General features: G+C 42.2%; 1 protein-coding gene across 3 annotated transcripts in view; it reads right to left on the bottom strand.

The window, feature by feature from the left end:
* The window catches only part of raph1a (Ras association (RalGDS/AF-6) and pleckstrin homology domains 1a), a 71,116-nt gene extending 56,608 nt beyond the window's left edge, over positions 1–14,508 (bottom strand). For all 3 annotated transcript variants that reach the window (XM_084907801.1, XM_084907803.1, XM_084907802.1), the window contains exon 1: positions 14,286–14,508. The gene's annotated coding sequence lies outside the window, so the exon portion shown is untranslated. The remainder of the gene's footprint in view (positions 1–14,285) is intronic.
* Positions 14,509–19,951: the final 5,443 nt, after the last annotated feature.

Raw genomic sequence — 19,951 nt, 5'->3', positions numbered from 1 at the left:
TCACCTGGTCCAGCCCTAACTATATGCTTTAGCAAAAAGGAAAGTTTGAAGCCTAATCTTGAAAGTAGAGATAGTTTCTGTCTCCCGAATCCAAACTGGAAGCTGGTTCCACAGAAGAGGGGCCTGAAAACTGAAGGCTCTGCCTCCCATTCTACTTTTAAATACTCTAGGAACAACAAGTAGGCCTGCAGAGCGAGAGCGAAGTGCTCTAATAGGGTGATATGGTACTACAAGGTCATTAAGATAAGATGGGGCCTGATTATTTAAGACCTTGTATGTGAGGAGCAGGATTTTGAATTCAATTCTGGATTTAACAGGAAGCCAAAACAGGAGAAATCTGCTCTCTCCTTCTAGTCCCTGTCAGGACTCTTGCTGCAGCATTTTGGATTAGCTGAAGGCTTTTCAGTGAGTTTTTTGGACATCCTGATAATAATGAATTACAGTCGTCCAGCCTGGAAGTAATAAATGCATGAACTAGTTTTTCAGCGTCACTCTGAGACAGGATATTTCTAACTTTAGAGATGTTGCACAAATGGAAGAAAGCAGTCTTACATATTTGTTTAATATGTGCGTTGAAGGACATGTCCTGGTCAAAAATGACTCCAAGGTTCCTCACAGCGTTACTGGAGGCCAAGGTAATGCCATCCAGAGTATGAATCTGCTTAGATACCATATTTCTAAGATTTTCAGGGCCGAGTACAATAACCTCAGTTTGATCTGAATTAAGAAGCAGAAAGTTAGCGGCCATCCAGGTCTTTATGTCTTTAAGACATTCCTGCAGTTTAACTCATTGGTGTGTGTTATCTGGCTTGAGCCAAATTCCACTGAATTTGGAAATTTGTAAAAATAAAGCACGTACTGAGTCACTGTAGAGATTTCTGTGCTGGAAATGACTTTACAGGGAATTATTACGATACAGGAACATGCACACGTTTACGTGCATTTAGTTAAAACTTGTTTTGTTTGCCTGCAGAAAGCACAGACTGGTTCTGAGTCCAGTCGTTTCTCAGGGTTTAACGCTGATCCTGTTTTTACTGCGTGTCAGACTCCGCCTCCTTGTGAGGGCCATGAGCATTTTCTTGAATTTGAATCTGACGTAAAGCATTTGAATGCTTCTTGCACTGTTCCCCAGGCAAGCTTTAAAAAGAAGGAAACAATGTCAGGCTCCATTCAGTGCAATCAGAACGATAGTCCTGATCCCCAGCTGCACAGCCGGCCCCTGGATCTCCGCGAGGGTCGAGGGACATAGACGCACAAAGACGAGACGGAAACAGAAAGAGAGAGAGTGGCTTGGCAGAGTCGTGCAGCTCAGGGGATAAACATGGAAGGAAAAAAAGGAGAGAAGAAGAAATCACATTCAATTTTCCAAGAATGAGGGCTGTGCAGTAATACAGCAACAGCAGCCTGCATCTGTCTCCACATCTGTGTGGAATTAAAGAGACGCAGCGGTGCTGAACTTCAGCGTTTGCTGGAGATGACTACACACATCTGCAAACGTCACACACATCCATACCAACACTTCGCTGTCCACGTGTCTCACATTATAGGACAGTACAGGACATGCTGCTGTGCTGTATTGCTGTGGGGCAACCATAGTTCAGGGGGTTGGGAAGCTCAACCGGAAGGTTGCCGGTTCGATCCCCAGCTCTCTCTGTCCTGGTCGTTGTGTCCTTGGGCAAGACAATTTACCCTACCTACAGCCTACTGGTGTTGACCAATAGGCAGTAGGGTAGTAGCCAATGCAATCCATTATTATTATTTAGAAGCCACAGCTTTATAATAAATAAGCACCGAGCTGTCGGATGCAGGGGTTGGAAGTGAAACCATTTAAACTCCAGTACATAAAAAAGAAACATTTTTGTTCTTGATGCTCGTGTTGGATTTGTTGACATCTGTGGCTGACGGCAGCAACACGGTGGATAAAGACCAGTGGAGACAGGCTGTCGTTGTCACAGAAGCACTGAAACCTTTTGGAAACTCAGCAGCTGCTGCAGCTTCACGTTCTTGCTAAGATACCTCAGATAACCATTGCTTTCCACAGCAACGTGTCCTGAGCTTCCTGTGTCAGGTGTTTCATACCATTTTACTGCTCAGTTACATGTGGACGTCTTTGGGTTTTACAAAAACACATTTCTAGTTGTCACATTAGAGATTGATGCCGTGTTTGAACCTTATTTGTCTTAATTCTACTTTGATTTGTGTGAGTCTGTTTCTTCTCCAGGAGTCGTGTTGTTCAGCCACTGAAACTATGAGAGGAATGTGTCTCAGACCAACAGCAGCCTTCTCTACGGCATCCCTGACCTCTGGACCTTGAGTGGCGTGTACGTGTTTCCCTTACGCACAATCCAATAAAAACCACTGAGATTTGCTAACAAGTACAGGAAGGATCATTGTACCAGTCTCTGATTTACCCGCTGGGTGTTTTCTTTACAAAGATGTCCACTAAGGGGAGACACTGGAGACCAGAGTACTGTTACTCATCTGGATACTCCATTAATACTGTGTGTGTCTATGTGGGAGGCAGAGAAACACACAAAAACAGACACACACACACAGGCTGAGTCATTGCATTCAGCTGCCAGCTGCCTGTTTCAACAACAAACAGTAAAAAACATTTACTTCTACCAGTGTGCGCGCACACACACACACACACACGTGCAGCTTCATCACTGCACGGCCTTCATAAATTCATATGTTCAGTGCTTAAACACTCGGTCGTCCAACCCTCGTCTTAAACCAGTCTCAAAGTTAACGAGCAGGAAAAACCCAGCTCTTATCAGGGGTTAACGTGGAAACCCCGTGTGTGGGTTTGAAACAATATCAACCAACATCAACAACACGTACAATCACCAGTGGGTGTGGGCGTAACATTGGGGCAGATACCATCAGTGGACTGATGTCTACTTTTAGACTTGCTGTTGACAACCAGTGGAAAACAAATAGCTGAGGAGGAAGCTGCTTCCACCAAGCTGTGACCAAGCAGACAGCATGTAGCATCTCCGGGTGCTGACCATAATCCCGCTGTGTGATAATGTGTGGCTGCAGGCTTCACGCTGACACAGCACCACGCACAGGTGGTGTGTAACAATACCCTGCAGCTCACTCTTTGGCCATTTATGACACGGTGTGTGCACACAAGGACATTTCCAATCCGACTTCAAACAGCTGAAATATGTGGGAAAGACCATGTCAGAGGTGCTTTAGCATGAAATCATGTCTTTGTTAAAGGTGAAACATCTGCATGTGCACCGCGACGTCTGAGGGGTGGTGTTAATGTCCACTTTAGTCCCGCTCTGAGGTCTCTAACCATGTGACCTTTGTTTTATGAACTATATCTTGGGAGTTTGGGCGACATCTTTTCCTTTTATTACTGTCATCAGAGCTCCGGTTGGGTTGATGACGGCCTCAGGAGTGACCCGCTGTAGTCTGGTGACAGTTTTAAGGTTAAAGAATTATTGAGCTGCTTAGGACTGCAGGTCCTAGAGCCTTCCTCGGCTGTCATAGTGGCACATCAAAGGGCTAACATGATACACGATCATATTTGCTTTTTGTTATTTCTCCTCTTTAAAGCAAAGAACTTCATGGCTGAGATCCATCCCACACAGTGCTGGGCAATATGGTAAAAATATTTATCACGATATGAATTATTTTATATCACGATAACGATATATATCACGATACACCACCTGTCCTGTAGTCATCTGGAAAGTACGCAGTCTGTAAACAGCGAGCGCAGAGTCTTTGTTAATGAAGTGGATGGTTACGCTCATGTAGGGCTGCGTATCTCTGCTCGTCCACAGGTCAGCAGCCAAGGCTTAATGCACGACACTGCAAACATCCTGCTCTACTTTGGCCCGGCATGCGTCATATAAGCGAGGCAACTCGACTTTACTAACGACCGGGTATAACGTACCTCGGATCAAGGACTTTGACGAGGTCACGAAAGCTGTCCTTCTCAACTACATAAACAGGGCCATGGCTTTACAAATGTAACGCGAGACGGCTCCTGTGATTCGTTTATGGCGCTGGGACGTTTTCTCATACGGCGTGCCTTGTGTGAAAGACTGCTGTATCTTCAGCTGGTATAGTTTTTCTTTTCCCAAATTGCTCCTGTCGTTCCACAACTTGGTTTAGCTCGGATTTTCTAGATTCTTGAGTATTCTTCTTCATGGACCTTCTGTAGGTCATAGAAGAGATTTGTTGTGTTGCCATCGGGTGCTGGAATAGTTTTATAGCATAGCTTGCAAATGGGCGTCTTCTGCTCCGTGTTGGTGCTGTTGAACCCAAAATGTTACCAAACCGCAGACGTGCCCCCTCTTTTCGGTAAAAGTGCTTCTTCTTGGGCTGCCTGTGCAGCTGTCTCTGCCTGTTGCATGTCCGGGCATGAAACTGCAACCTGTCACACGCCCATCGTTTTGAGTTACCGTAAAGCATGTCGCAAATCCAGGTGCACGTAAAGCAGCACCATGTCGCAAAACCACAAGATGGAGTTTCTTTGTGAAAAATATCATTTTTTTATACTTTATTTTCTCTTGCATAAAGTTAAGAGTATGTATAGTGAGAAGACAACACTAATATATTTGCCACAGGCTATTTAACCCTTTAAGACCTACCATAGAACCAAGTCCACCAGAGCTTATATTATATTTTTACATGCTGTGGAGCCATTTTTGGGAGCATTTCAAGTTGATATACATCAATACAACTGTTATAGCCCATATTTTAATAATATGTATGCATTAGTCATAGTAATTACATAAATTGCAAAAAAAGTGCAATAAACTACAGAAAAATTTAAAATCTTTTTTTTTTTTTACATATATTTCTAGTTAGAGAAATTTCAGAGGCTTATCCCGCAAAACTGTAAATACAAAAAAGTTGCACAAAATAGTTTTCAAACACAAGAAATTTATTTCGAGTGTCTTCATAGTTTTGTTTTTGAGATACACTAATATTTATATACTGCAGGAAAAGTGAAAATAAATATTATAATGCAAATTTGCAAAAAAAACCCCAAAAAACTGCATTTGCATCAAAATAAACTATTTCCAGCAGTGCAATATGAGTCCTAAGCATCCCAGAAACTATATAGAAAAGCATAAAGTCAAACATAACTTTTAAAAACACCAGTATAGGCTTATAAGGCCCTGAAGGTAAAAAACGACATTTTCCGCAAAAATAACGTCACTTCCGGTTTTGGGCAGGTCATGGCGGACATGCGATAGTTCGCGCTGACGTCTATTCCAACGTAGGAAGTGTTACGAACAGCTGATCGGATCGGCAAAGCGTGTTTCTGGAATATTATGTTTTTGTTGCTGCAAGCGCTTTTTATGCAGTTTTTGCAAAGCTTTATGTGGAAGGAAACCGTGACCGAGGACAAGCTGATGGCATAAGATGTAAGTACAACTCCTCCGGTTTCATATCCAAAAACAATTATTGTGCTAGCTTAGTGGTTCCAGTTCTACGGGGATTTAAAAATAGTTACCCAAAACGACCGGTTTTAAAGGGTTAATGGTATATTTTATTTAATAATTTATAAAATTACGTTAGAAACGATAGAAGACAAATGTCCACACGATATATATCGTCATATCGCCCAGCACTAATCCCGCGTTTCCAAACGGTTCAACTTCACCACTTACAGCTGACTGTGGGATATCTTGATACATTCACAGCAGCTCGTGAAGGCAGACAGCGTGGCTGGCTGTTTGATTTTCTACACCAGTGGCAGTGGGACTGAAAACAGCTGAATTCAAAGATTCAGAGGTTTGGTCCAGTACTTTTTGTCCCTGCAGTGTGTGAATCAAACTGTAGTTCTTACTCCCTTAGTCCAAGGTAAACTGTCTAAACACAAACAGTTCAATGTGCTGGAAAAGAAAGAGTGTCCCTGCTGATGTGCTGTGCTGCTGCTTCACACCCTCTGTCTGTCTCACCCCTGGGATGAGATGGAATTTCCTGAGAGAAGGAGGGATGACTTTTCCATACACTTGGCTAGAGGAGGACAGACATGCAAAAGAAAAACCCCAAAAACATCAGATGGTGACCTAGTTTGACCTCTCTTAGCCTCCAGTGGCAATATACTGACAAACTGCAGTAGAGCAGCTGATACAGATGCCAGAGGAAGCACACGAGGCCAAACGTCGACTCTGTGCTCGTAGGCCTCTGCGCTGCTCGGAAACGCAGATGGGCTAATTCCCATAACAGAGGTCTAAGTGCTGCTGAGCAACAAAGCAGAGCCTCGCACAGTCACTGAAAGCTCTGGATCATCAAAATAATGATTCCAATCAAATGCATGTCCAACTGGAACAAAATGAGAACGCACAGTGGAAGCAGCAACAGACGACAGGAGAGAGCTAAAAGAAACAAACTCATCGTCTGTGTTATTGATCGAACAGCAACCTGCTCCTTCCATTGTGTCAATACATTAGAGCAGATCTTTCTTTTATTTTGAAGGTGCGAGGGCAAAGGCCTCAAGGCAGCAGAAATAACAGGTTAACTCAATGTGTCCTCGCGCCATGCTGCAAACTTCTATTCATGGTGGAAATTTAATTTCCTCAGAACTGTCAGCGTGCGTCTAATGATGTGGCCGTGTGTTTGGAAAGACTCGTGAATGAACTAAAGTAACGTCATCTTTGTACAAACATGTTTGTTTGTAATGTGTAATTGTCCACGACATCCCAAAGCCATGGTTTGATTGACTTAAGTCTAGTGCCATTTCCTGTTTGTGCTAACGGTGCACAGATAAGCCCATCATGCTGTAAATGCACGTTACACAGTGGATACAAGTGTGGAATGGGAACAGCCAATCAAAGCATAACTGTTTAGATCATCAGCTTTGAGATCATTCGTCATAAAAACGCATACATTTACCCTCATTACATGTTAAATTATAATCTATGTACCACATCATTTTACAGTTATTATGTGTATTATAGTTTATTGTTGGGCAATTGGTGAAGATGTAAAGCTGTGCAAAAGTCTTCCCACATTTCTTTCGATTTTTTAGGAAAATGGGAAAAAGGTGCAGTTACTGAAACATGTGCAGACATCCATGGAAATATCAAGTATAAAACAGTTGAGCTTGACAGTCAGTATTTGGTATGACCACCTTCATTCGTCCATACAGCCTGAACTCTGAGGCAAGCTTTCCAGTTATTGCTTAAATAGTCTTGAGAAATATTTCTCTAAGCTTTTTGAAGGGCGCTCCAAAGCTCTTCTTTGGATGTCAGCTGCTTTTTGTTCTGTTAGATTGCAGAGGAGGGCCAGACCAGGTTTTTCAACTAGCACCAGCATGCATCTGCTCTTATATAACTATCAGCAGAGATGGGCAGTAACGCGTTAATCCGATTACTTTTTTCAAGTAACGAGTAAAGTAAGGGATTACTATTGCAAAAATAGTTTTTATTATTTCTTTTCCATATGGGTTAAAGCGTGGAAGTACTGACCTTACTTTGAGTTTGATTCTGTAAAAAGTGACAAAAACATTAGTGTCTGCTGTGCGCGGGAAGAAAACTTCTTTTTACACCGAAAAAAACCCTAAACAAGCACCGAGTGCGTAACGACGTGATGGGAAACTCACAGAGAAACTCGCGGATTCTTCCACTGACCGCTGCGGCACACCTGCACCAGGGTAAACCTCCGCCTGCCCCACTCCTGCTTTACAGGTGAAAATAGAGCAACAGGACCGCTAGTCTTTGATTTTATTTATTTTCTGCTGTGTTTTACTTGCATCTATTTGAAAGACTGAGTTTAAACACAAAAAAATTATTTTATGTGCTGGAATGTGCAGAAAATAGGTTTAAATATTAAACAAATTTCTTCCAGTCAGAGAATGGTGCAGATAATTTAATTTTTGCTTGATGCATAAAGTTAAAAGATTAAAACTAATAAAACAAGTTTTAAAAAGAGACTTTTCCATTTGATTACATTTTGTATGATGGATTATGCAGAAAAAGTAGAATTGGGCTGAAAGATCTATCACTTTATCACCTATTCAGGTTGTAAATCGTTTTTAAAAAGTAACTAAGTAACTAAGTAATTACTTTTGAAAATAAGTAATCAGTAAAGTAAGAGGATTACGTTTTTGGGGAAGTAATCAGTAATTAGTTACTGATTACTTTTTTCAAGAAACTTGACCAACACTGACTATCATTAGCTTACAGCTTGAAGTGTTTCAGGTCTGTGCTAACTAAAAATAAAGACAAGATGATAGTTTGCAGATTTGCATATTGTTTCGGTGAAGTTTAATAAACTCCCTGCTATCTAAAATATAACAGGACACCGGAGTAAATTCTCGAGCATCTCACACTTCTGATAATCAGCTGTCTATTTGACATTTATTCAGCTGTGTAAAAATTGTAACTTTAATCTCAGCCAAACCGATTTACTGAGGAACAAATAAAACACTGAAAAAGCCAAACAACAACATTTTTAAGTTATCTAAGTGACTCATACATCATGTTTAACCTGAGTAGCCAAAGGCCGCGGGGGGTTGAAGATGATGTGCGGGGAGTCCGCTGTTCTCGCTGTGCTCTAGTGAGCCTTGAACCCCACTATCGAGCTGGTCGGTAACAGACGTCTCCGAAAACGTCGGAGCGCTCTTGCAAATATGTGATGTCTTGATAAACCGAACAGATATTTGAAGTTTACACGGCTAAGGCCGCATTTGGAGGAGTCTTCGAATTTGGACAGTCTTTGTCATGTCGCTGTAACGTAATCGGCCTACAAACGCGGGCTCAGGAGGATGCGGTTCCTGAATTTGGACACAGCTTCTTCTTCTTCTTCGGGGTTTGACGGCAGCTGGACTCCTTGTACATGCAGTGCTGCCATCTTCTGTTTCAGTCCGTTATTACACTCTTAAATCCTACTACTTATTCCTGCATCTTTCGGGATCTTACAAAGCTTCAAACGACACATCGACTATTAAGTTAGTTGTCGACGATTTTGATAGTCGACTAATCATGGCAGCCCTATTTTCAACCCATGTGTGTTTTACTGCATGGGCAGCATGTTTGAGATCGTTGGACCTCACTTACTAACATCTGCTGCAGTTTGTACCGGACTGTTTTGTTCTGACCACCGTGCGTATTTATTAGTCAATCTGATTCATTCGAACCAACAGTCTAACAGGATCTCCATACAGTTTACATACCATCTGCATTCTGCCCCACCCCCATTACTGTCTCCAGATGAAGCAGATATCGTAGTGACGCTGGTGTAAAAGAGAGGCCAGCACCTCTAAACCTAACAGTAGAAGCCATCCTGATAACCTTCTCCCACCAACGATGTGGAGTTCCAACCTCTTTAGATCCAATTAAAATCAAGACACTCAAAAAGATGCTCTGGAAAAGAGTAGAATTCTTGGAACAGAGTTTAATACACTGAATCATATGAACAGCAGGAAAATTGCATACAGACATTTAGCAAGAGAATTACATAGCAGAAAGCAAGCAAAGCAAAACCCCGGGGTGTACAGCCTTAAGCACAGACAGCAGAGCAACAGCAGAGGGGAAAAAAAGCTGGGGGTGTCCTCTGGTCCCCTAATATATAGGGACCAGTATCCCCGCCCCCTGCTGCTGGGTAACCTTCCCACCCGTCCAAACACAGCTGCAGGGGTCAGGTACAGGCCAGGGTACGGGCAGGGCTCTGGCTGAGGGCCCTGCCCAAAGGGACACCCTCAGGTTAACCCTTTGCTTTGCCTTCTGACAATAGGTCACAACATGGTCAAAGGTCACACATTAATCCTAATTACTAATATATAATCTTATAACTACATAGGCTCTAAAAACACTTCAGTGTAGTTCAAAGTGTGTGTGTGTGTGTGTGTGTGTGTGTGTGTGTGTGTGTGTGTGTGTGTGTGTGTGTGTGATTATATCGTATGATATTTTATCGTAATGTGTTCAGGATCTCTGTTACAATGTTACTGTTTTGGTTGTGCTGCATGAAAGACGTTGAGTGTGTATTGGAGGAGGTTAGTTACCGGAGAGTAGATTATTCAGGCGAACTCTCAGCAGCATTAACTGCCCTGTTACTGTAAAACCTTAATAAACCTCGGTGAAGCAAAATGTCTTGTGCTTAAGACTCTACATTAAAGTTAAAATATATATGTTCAGTGCACATAGATATATAGCATAGGTGTCAAACTCTGGCACATTTACCCCGCGAAGCCACACCAAATTATTATTAGAGCTGGCCTACTGGTATTACACAGCTAATATATATATTGTTTAGTATTGAGCTTTGCTTGTTCCATACTCCGTTTTTCAGCAAAACTTGTTTGAGTCCATAAGAAGAGATTCATTCTTAAATCTGGAGGAAGATTTTTTTTTCAATAAATATTGATGTTAGCCCGCGACCTTGTTCCAGTTTTGAATTTTGGCCCACTGTGTATTTGAGTTTGACACCCCTGATATATAGTGTGTATAGTTACAGGAGGAAGAGGTGCAGTTTTCCAAAGTGTCTCCATTGGAGCATTTTTCATGGATTCAACTACAGAAATGGGAACAAAATCAAGCTAATGACACAACTGCTAAGTCTGGTACATGTAAACACAACACTAACTCATCTCTCTCTAGTTAGGTGTTTTATGCTTGGATGATTCATGGGTACAAGGACTGGATTAAAAGGCAGTGCCTGTACTGCCTTGGTGAGCTGAGGTGGGTAAGGCAGCCAATGTCCCAAGAAGCCTGGCAGCTCAACACTGCTTTAAAAGACTACAGGAAATTCTGACTGGTTGGGAGCAAAATATTGAAGAGTGCCTCAACACTTTTGTGCAATGCAGTATAATTTTCAGTTATATTTGATCAAAATATCTGGGAAATAAAGAACATCACCTTTTCTCCCCTCAGGCTGTACTTGTACCACACATGCACAGGTTTTCACAGCTGCTTCGTTAAGCTGGGCTACACTGTGCAATTTTTTCAGTCGCGTTATTCCGCTCCTGCTCAAACGGCACGATTGACTCGCAGGGGTTAGAAGTTCGTAGGTCACGATGCTCTGATGCGATCCGAGTGCTCAAACTGTGCGTCCATAAAATGAAGGTTATAACAGAAAATCTGTCGCTCTCCCTCTCTGTCTTTCACTCACACAGACACGCACCACCACCATCAACTTTGCTAAATTGCTAATGAAAAACATGATCAGGCAGCTGTGATTGAGCAGCAAAGTCTATCCTACTATTACGACCAAGCGATTGATGATCGGGAGCTGGTCGTGAGGACGCTTCTCGTTACCCCACGTATACTACACGATGCATGACGCACGATGAAGGCCAAACTCGGGCCGATCACCAAAACGGTCGCACGACTCAAAAATCGGCTCAAAATGGGCCAAAAATCGCAGAGTGTGAGCCCAGCATTAAGTGCTTTATGCAACATGCTCCTTCCACCAAATCAGCGAACCGCTCTGAAGCCTGTTCATGTTCTGGTTTGCCAAGAAAAGCAACCAGAATACTTATTAGCAGCGATGATTACTCAACAATATATTATTGTTTATAATGTTGATGCGCTTGGTAATTAGGTGAGTTTAACTGCAATGGTTAGCCAAATGATGTTCACAGTATTTAAACAATTTAAACATGTAATCCACACCTTGCCAGCAATAAGCAGCAACTCGTACTGCATCAATGCTAAAACCATCAAAAATGGTGTCACGCTGTTTAAAAAGGCGCCACGCGACTAAATCAGCATGTTAGTGAGGGCACAGTGGACAGTGTAGTCCAGGGGCTGGTCACACATAGCTGGGGAAGCCTTGAGTGGAATTAGGGCATCTGAGATTTTTATACTCCAGTTCACTCTCAGCACTACCCGGAGACACGGGATCCTGCCCCACTTTGCCGCACGCGACCGCGTTATCGAGGCGGGACTTCTCAAAACTGCCAGAACGATTAGACTGGAGCTCTGACGAGCCCAGTTACAGACGGCGGCGTTTACGCCTTTACGAGTGGTTTTAAGAACATTTGGTTGAAATGAGGCATCACACATTTGAATGAGAAACGTTTAAAACTGTTAGTGTGGTGAAATCATTCTGAACACTTTATATATCATTTCCTGTCTTATGTCACCAGTGGACGCGATTAACTCCTCAGTTAAAGAAGAGTTTGTGATCACAGTCCCACAAAATCAGTTGTAAGTACAACTTCATGTTGCACTACATCAGTACACTTACATCAGTATACTAGCAGAGACATCAGGCTTCTGTGACTGAACACACTACACTGCTCCTACATCTTCAGTCACACATTGCTACAAAGTGTGTGCCACAGCCCTTCCTTTTACTACAATGGTGAGTGAATGAAGTTCAGATCTTGTAGTTGTGGAGAGACTTGATGATAAAAACGTGTGCAGCTGTAGCAACAGGTCCACTGAGACACGAGCAGGAAAAACAACATCAGTCTTGTATGGAGATGCTGGAGCATCTGACCAGCAAAAACCAACATGCTTCGACACGGACCCTCTGAAACGAAAGGAGGAAGCCTGTCGAAGAACCTTAGAGACGAGCACGGCAAGTGAACGCGTCAGGATGTTCATACCTGAAATCTTCCCAGCAAAGCTCCTGGAACAATCTCCCATGTGGAGCTGCAGGTTTGCCCTTCTAGCTGTTTGCCTGTTCGGTCTGGTTTGCACTCAGGTGTCAGAGTTTAAGATTAACTGTAACCACGTTAATCATGTGAGAAACTTCTCCATATTCTGCTCTCTCTCATAGACTTATATAAAAGACAGACATGAGTAACCATTGGATACTTCAAAAGGAAGATCTTTCGTCATTGCCATCTTACTACTTTTTGAAGTGGTCATGATAAACAGACTGGTTCTTATACAGCGCTTTCTACTCTACCTGAGCACTCACAGCACTTTATACAACACGCATTCACCCATGCACACCAGCATGGAACATACAATTCAAATAGTAATACCAGCATGTGATAAAAAGTACTGATGATATTCTTCTTGGTTATAAAAAGAACAATGAACTAATCACAATAACTGTGGTTTGGCAGAAATATTGTGTAAGTGCCTGCATATTATATTAAAAAATAAGATAATTTTGTGTAATTTTAGTATTATTATTAACATGGCCTGTTGGGAGCTGTATCAAATCAGCGCCTGCTAAGCCACACCTCTAATGGCTGTAACACAACTAAACCACGCCCCCATATTTAGTGTTAATAATATGGCTGGCTGTGTAGGAAAGGCTTCCAACAGGTCGGTTGTTGATATGTGAATCTGTGTGTTGTACAGTTTGTGGGTTCAGCTAACCGCCCTGCTAGCATTTCCTAATACCACTGCACATCTCTATGGACTCAAAAACAAACAACACTGCACACACGCAACCACCAACACTGAGGCATCCAGAACAAATGGATGACATCAAAGAAATATAATGTTTATAAATATATTGTATATATATACAGTGGAGTCACGTCATTTAAACACCTGACAGCTTACAGCAACACACATAAAAAATGGCTGACCACCACTTCTAACCCTGCTGGGGTCCCTCAATGTAGACGGACAGGAGTGTGAGCAGGAGGACAGACAGACACGGAGGAAGTTAGACCCTGACGGTGCACGGGAGGAGGAGGACAGACAGACAGATGGCAGGCCTGCGTGTCTAATGATGCTGCATTTGAAAGGACTTTTAGAGAAGCCTCGGGGCGGACCTTCGTCAGTCTGCTTATTACACAAAACATCACGAAAATGGAAACTGATGCTCAAATCACATCAATGCGCGTAATATGTGGATGCCATTTAACCGGACAGCAGTGAGTTGTGAGGCAGCTGCGGGGGACACGCCCATATCTGTGTAATGCTATATGAAGGCCACGCCTAGCTCGTGTCAGCCCGGCATGCCTGGCCTCGGAGCTACGCCGATATTCCGCCTGGAAAGGCGATGCAAGCCGGCTGCTGTTCCCCGGCGACCCTGCGCATACAGGCCGGGAGTGTGTGCGCAGCAGGCCCCGGCGCAGTCTGACACTACGAGCAGCGAGCCCGTGTGTGCACATGCAGACACCCCAGTGCCTTTTTTTCTGTCACCCCCCCTCACATCCTTCTCCTTTCTTTGCACACACATGCAGCTTCTAACGGAATTAATTAGCTTTTATTGCAGCGGATGTTAACGAATGGAAATCGTGATGCATTTGTCACAAAATGAAAAAGCTCCGGTGTTTCAGCAGCCAGGAGAAGCCGCTTTAGTGCTTGATCCACAAAGGTTACCGAGAGAGAGAAAAAGGGTGAATGCGGTGTGATGAAGATGCGTTTAGGTGAGCGAGGAATCGGGCTACTTACTGTGCGGATCCAGGGAGGAAAAACCGCAGCCAGCAGCGGGAGACGGGACCGAGGAGTCCGCCGGGAGCTTCTGCGGTGTCACGGTGGACACTTCGCCGGGATTCTTGCCGGTTTAGTGCCGGTTTTCACCGACTGCCCTTTTCCCAGATAGCCCAGATTCCACTGATTTCCCTTGCTGCCACACTGAATCCCAACACCGCTGCTGATACTGGAGGCTGGCACTCGGATCACTTCCGACGTGACTTTCACAATAAAACTAGAAAGATGAGCCCTTTTTATTATTATTATTATTATTATTTAATAACTGACAATAAATAATGATAACATATTCATGTCGTGTTTACATTATAATGATAACTTTGTGGTAGCAGGCTACTCTCATGTATTTTAATTGTAGCTCATTTGCCTTAGGAAAAGAAGCATTATTATTAGTACTGACATTTGACAATGCCACTTCTCATGTTTATTTGGCTAGGCTACACAATATTAAACACTTTTAGGTTCTATTTTTTGTTTATCTCAATTTAGATTGGATTTTTTTTTTTTTTTTTTGTCATTGTACAAGTTAAACTGAGGGAAATAATCCAGTTCCAGACTCCACACAGACCAGTGTATATTACATAAAAAAAGGACGTTTTTGTTTTTTCTCTGTATATCAAATTTTAGATTTAAGGATTGAGAATAAAGTGCATATAAGGACCTTACAAATAGGAATTAAGCTTTTACTGTGAAACCGAAAACGCCTCACTTCCGGTATTCTGCAGTTTGACTTGACGCTACACCGGATCCCAAAAAAACTTGTGGGAGCGCGTATCCTCACCCTGCGCGTTCCCGGTGGCTCATTTCCTGTCCTGCCCAACCCTTAAATCAGCCTTAACCAATCGGTGCTGATGAGTTCATTCTATTCTATTCTATTCTATTCTATTCTCATGTCATGTCATGAAAAGTTTATAATATAATATAATATAATATAATATAATATAATATAATATAATGGGCCAATATGTACCACACACACACAAAATAGGCACCTGGTCCGATTTAAGATAGCGCTTTTTACATCCAAGTCTGACCACGTGGTCAGACTTGGATACATCACTGTGTGCATGTGTGCACGCAGTGATGTATGCACATCCACACAAGCTTCATATTTTAATTTACTAAAAGGAGACCCCGACAGGATCAAATATAATATGTTACATTTTTGTTTGTTTGTTTTGTTTTGTCTATAAATAAAAGTAAGTGTGTCTGGTAGCTCATATTAACACAACCCAACAATTATTATTATTATTATTATTATTATTATTATTATTATTATTTTAAAGGGTCTAACACCTAGCACACTTTTATAATCAATCATTATATGTACAAAAGAAAAAATATTATGCTTTCTTCAAAGCACGGTCCGCAGGAGGTACGTCAGTTAGCGGAAAACAATCATGGCTCTCTCCATAGAACAAATATGTAGAACTGAAATGAGTTTCCAGAGAGCTCCCTCTAGTGTCAGACTGTCAGACTGTGCTGACGCGTCATTCTGCGCAGCAAAATTCAAAGATCTGTGTGAAAAGCAAAGAAAGGCAAGGAGTGCAGAGGGTGCTGTAACACCTGTATCACAGTCTGCCAAAATGAAACACACTCTACTCTTCCTTTTGACATTTCTCTGACAATGTGTGACAGAAAGTTAGTAGTTACTATTTTTTCTGTTTGTACTGCCAAGAATCATCATCATAGTCAAACATGGTGCATTTTTCACAATGGACTATCAGCTAAGTCCCATCAAGAACCAATATGAAAATATTACTAGTATTATTATTATTTTCTAGCTACCAGCTTGCTACAAAGAGCACAACATTCTCCATGTGATATGTCAAATCATAGCTATGGTCCACGAGACATGGGAAAGACTCGCACACCTGTCCCTTATGAACGCCCTCACACATGACTTGAACGTTAAATGGACTGATTGTTATATACTGATGCTTTTCTTTTCTCCCGGAGCACACAGAGCACTTTATACAACAGGCCGCATGTTTTCCTGTGCTTAAGAGGATTCTTGCCCATTGATATTTGCAGATTTGGCATGCAAACTGGAGCAGCCAGGGATCAACCCACCAGTCTTCCAGTCAGTGGATGACCCACTCTACCTCCTGAGCTTCAGCCAGGTCCAACCAGTGGACAGTGAAAATGTCCTCATTGCGCCTCATGAAGAAACCTGTGAACACAAAGTCACATCTGACTATTATCATCACTGCACCCAGATGAAGGTGCTGCCCAGCTGGTGAACATTAGAACTGGTTGGACACGACTATGCTGTGATTTCGAGCTGGGTAAAAGATGCTAAATTAGCTTTTCTCTCTCTCTCTCTCTCTCTCTCACACACACACACACACACACACACACACACACACACACACACACACACACACCTGTTAAATGCAGTTTAACAGGAGCGGCACAACCGAGTTTAACAATGTAGCAGCTGTATTTCATTTTCTAGTCTTTGCACTCACAGAAAAAAACTTTGTCTAATCCCAAGAATCCACCTGTCAGTGTTACAATAATGGAATTAAACCATTTTAAATGGGAGAGCTGATGGATTCAATAAGACAGTTGATTTTTTTTTTTTTTACAGCAGAACACTTGGGGCTGCTGCAGAGAGGAAGGAAGAGGAGGAGGTACAAGCTGCAGCTCTAAGCCACAGACTTGCATGCTGTGTTTGGCACTAACTAGTTGAAGAGAGCCATTGCTCTAAATCTCTGATGGGGTTAACTTTTTTATTGTTGCTCGAATTTTAGAGCTCAACCCTGCACTTGTGGGGTGCAAAGAGACTGCATGCCAAATAAGAACACCAATTTTCCAAAGCCAAAACCAACAAAGAGCCGCAGATTAGACAAACAGAGACAAGCAGGCAGTGGAACTTTAACCTGGTGGTGCGCTCAGCGGGTGCGGGACGTCCCCTGCTGGCTTCCTCTGTTGACTTATAATAGAAAGACAATGGAAAAAGCAATCAAAGATTTCCACCCACTTATTACATATACGTATATTTTTTAAATGGGCATTACGTATCTCAGTACTTTGACGAGCTTTCCAACTCACAGCCCACGCTGCTAATTTGAAATGTCGGGACATTTTATTTTCATGCCCTTGTACAAAGCTGTGAGCTCGTCACTGGAGGAACAAGGGAAGGTTAATGGCTGCACATGTACACACAGTGTGGTGTGTGTGTGTGTGGTGTGTGTGTGTGTGTGTGGTGTGTGTGGTGTGTGTGTGTGTGTGTGGTGTGTGTGTGTGTGTGTGTGTGTGTTCAACCTGTCTATGAAGATGCATATTTTAAATATCAACTCAACACATGAAATGGAAGCATAACCACATTATTAACCTTTCCACAGAGCAGACTTCTTCCTCCCCACACCTGTGGGTAGTGATTGCTCAGGGATCCGACTGTTCAACAAAGCATGTTGAAGTGACTCTTGCTGTAAACTGGCACAGTGTGAATTTATGTGGCTGAACTGAATCCACATTACTTAAACATTTATGTAAATTCTGAAAAACTGAATGGTTTAACATTATGTGTTAATTCTTCACGAGGTAACTTTGTTACACTCTTACAGACATGCCCTGTATGTTAGTACATGAAGTTACCATGTACTAACATAAAGGCCAACTACTCACCAAATGGATTTCACTGTTGTGGATATAACGTCTTAACTGGTTCATTGTTAATTATAAACTGACTTATCCTTTACTTGTATTTATTAGAAATATTATTGTCACAAAGACACCAATCACGTTGCATAAGAAATTGTTTTTCAGTGTGTATAGACATGAAAATTAGAGCAAGAACAGTTCAATCAAAAGCACAGTTGTGTACAGGACTGTGGAAGAAAGGACTTTGTTACATAAATTTAAAACATTGTATATGTGCAAATTTTATATTATCAATGTTTCCCCTGATTTGTGTTTTATGGAGCACTTGTGTGTTTTTATAGTGTGTATGTTTGTCTAGTCAGAATGTTACATTGTATATGTGTGTCTGTCTTATAACACATTGTTAAAATGTAACGATTTGTGAGCGCAGGAAGAACGGGGATCTTAATAAACACAAACTGCATCTCTGGGGGAACTCACCGTGTCACACTGGCAGTATTAAGGACATCTTACAGCCGCTGTGGCCAGTACACACTGCTCAGACAAATGCAGACCAAAGGAAAAACTGGGAAATGTTTAGAGGGGAGTTTGTGGGTCTGTCACAGTAAGAGATGCTTCTGTTTTGTTGTAAATATACCAATATCTCCTGTGCCATGAAACCTGTTAATAGCTTACTGTTTCTATAAGGATGTGTCACTGAAAGTGTGTGTGTGTGTGTGTTTGTGAGAGAGAGCACAAGGGAGATTATGCTGTGTGCAGCTGCTCAGAATTGTGGCAGATGTGGGTTGAAGCTTTCCTGAGAACTGCTCGTCCAAACAACGTGGCATGAGAAAGAACTCGTCTTTCACATGAAAACTAACGAAGAAATAAAGTCTGTAGTTATAGCAGCACAAAAGCAGAAGCACATTCTTCCAGGATAATGTATGTGTCATTGGTGGACCAAACTTTAGCTTTTAGAGGTGTTGATTTTAGCAGTTTTAAAGATAATCAACATATTTTTAAATGCATTGATCAATCCATCCATATCTATCCAGAGCTAAGCTGCTGTGGCAGCAGGCTACATGGGCTATTCCAGATGCTGTGTTTTCCAGTTCCTCATAAAGGATCATGAGGGCTTCCGTGTCCAGATGAGCTACAAAATCTATTCGCCAAGGTCTGGGTCAGGACTGGAACCCCTGAGCAGGGCGTGCATAGACTAGGTCTGGAATATGTGCGAGAAAAAAAGTTTGCATCAGTTGCTGATTACCCAGAACACACTCATGCTTCACGTGAGAGGCTGGCAGGTTGCTGATACTACTACGCGAGTAATCCCAGTGGACATAAAAAGGATGTAAGACCTATGGAGGTTTTGATACCCTGCATCTAAACCAACAGCAAAACAACTATTAGCTCAGTGTCATAGGAATGTCAATGGGACTGGAGAGCTGGATGGCAACAAAGAGACAAAGATAGTCAGAACTGAGACTACCAGAAGCCAGCATTGCAGACACTGAGGGCAGCTTCATGTACCTGGGCGACCATGAAGAGTCCACAAGCAAAGCTGCAACCTCCAAATATCTGCACAGAGTAAGGAAAGTCCTGAGGAGTCAGCTGAATGGTATCTATCTATCTATCTATCTATCTATCTATCTATCTATCTATCTATCTATCTATCTATCTATCTATCTATCTATCTATCTATCTATCTATCTATCTATCTTTTTAATTAATTAATTAATTAATTAATACAGAGAGCGAGAGAGAGATAGATTCATATGGGCCACCCTTTTCATTTGTGTCAGTTTCATTAATTTACCACCTTTCATTGAAGCTGGTTTTCAAAACCCACAGATTTGGTCTTTTTTCCACTTTATTTTAATTTCTTCTTTGGAAAGAATAAAAAAAATGTGTGAAAGTGAAACATGTGGACACCCTCAAAACTCTTCTTTACACACACACACGCACACACACACACACACACACACACACACACACACACACACACACACACACACACACACACACACACACACACACAC

The sequence above is a fragment of the Perissodus microlepis genome, chromosome 16 (genome assembly GCF_051167445.1).
Source record: "Perissodus microlepis isolate ML-2025 ecotype Zambia chromosome 16, ASM5116744v1, whole genome shotgun sequence".
In the NCBI taxonomy this organism is placed as follows: Eukaryota; Metazoa; Chordata; class Actinopteri; order Cichliformes; family Cichlidae; genus Perissodus; species Perissodus microlepis.
The sequence above is the reverse complement of the archived record's forward strand: the minus strand, read 5'-3'. Positions and strand labels throughout refer to the sequence as shown.